Raw genomic sequence first — 941 nt, forward strand, 5'->3', positions numbered from 1 at the left:
AGTGTAGAGGGAGCTTTACTCCGTACCTAACCCCGTGCTGTCCCTGTCCTGGCAGTGTTTGATGGGGGGACAGTGTAGAGGGAGCTTTACTCTGTATCTAACCCCGTGCTGTCCCTGTCCTGGGAGGGTTTGATGGGGGACAGTGCAGAGGAGCTTTACTCTGTATCTAACCCCGTGCTGTCCCTGTCCCTGGGAGTGTTTGATGGGGGACAGTATAGAGAGGAGCTTTACTCTGTATCTAACCCCGTGCTGTCCCTGTCCCTGGGAGTGTTTGGGGGGGAGTGGGTTTATTGACTGCGCGCTGGCTCCCCTGGTTGAATAGCTGGGCTGTCTGACCCTCTGTGTGTCCACTGTCTCCTCAGTTCCTGCGCGGATTGTCAACATTTTCCTCGGATCTGATTGTGAATGAAGGCACCAGTGTCCTGCTGCTGTGCCTGGCTGTGACGTCCCGAACCTGTAGTGACGTGGAGAAGGGTCCCTCCAAACGTATGTGGAAGTGGTTAATGCCGGGGGGCGGGGTGGGGTGGGGGGGGGGGGGAGGGGGGCCGGGGCTGGGAGGGACGCTCCGGGTCAAGCCGAAAGATCGGTGCAGATATCCCAAACTGTCCCGGTTCGGGACAGGAGCGAACATTCCCCAATATGCCCCTGGGAGGCAGCACCACGCAACGTTCCCCACTCAGTTATCTCTCATCAAGCCAGAGATTCCAACTTCAAGGACACAGTTAGGGACCATCAGGACATTCCTCATCGGGTTCAAACCCACTGTTCCTCGTTAACCTGTCGCTGCTCACACAGACAGAGACAGGACGACAGAACTGTCATGGGCCCAGGGAACCACCGGAAGGCAGTTCCACGGATTGAGTCCTCAGATGGGACGTGTCGTGAATGGTAATACCACGTTTCAGGGCCCATTCGACAACTGTGCGGCGCTCCCTCAGCAC

At 57.5% G+C, this 941-nt stretch overlaps 1 long non-coding RNA gene across 1 annotated transcript in view; it reads left to right on the top strand.

Moving 5' to 3' along the window:
* Positions 1–477, top strand: part of LOC140458884 (uncharacterized) — a 73,495-nt gene extending 73,018 nt beyond the window's left edge. Inside the window, exon 4 of the long non-coding RNA XR_011953727.1 lies at positions 363–477. This is a non-coding gene — a long non-coding RNA (uncharacterized lncRNA). The remainder of the gene's footprint in view (positions 1–362) is intronic.
* The last annotated feature ends 464 nt before the right edge of the window (positions 478–941 follow it).

Source organism: Chiloscyllium punctatum, chromosome 34 (genome assembly GCF_047496795.1).
Source record: "Chiloscyllium punctatum isolate Juve2018m chromosome 34, sChiPun1.3, whole genome shotgun sequence".
NCBI classification, from domain to species: Eukaryota; Metazoa; Chordata; class Chondrichthyes; order Orectolobiformes; family Hemiscylliidae; genus Chiloscyllium; species Chiloscyllium punctatum.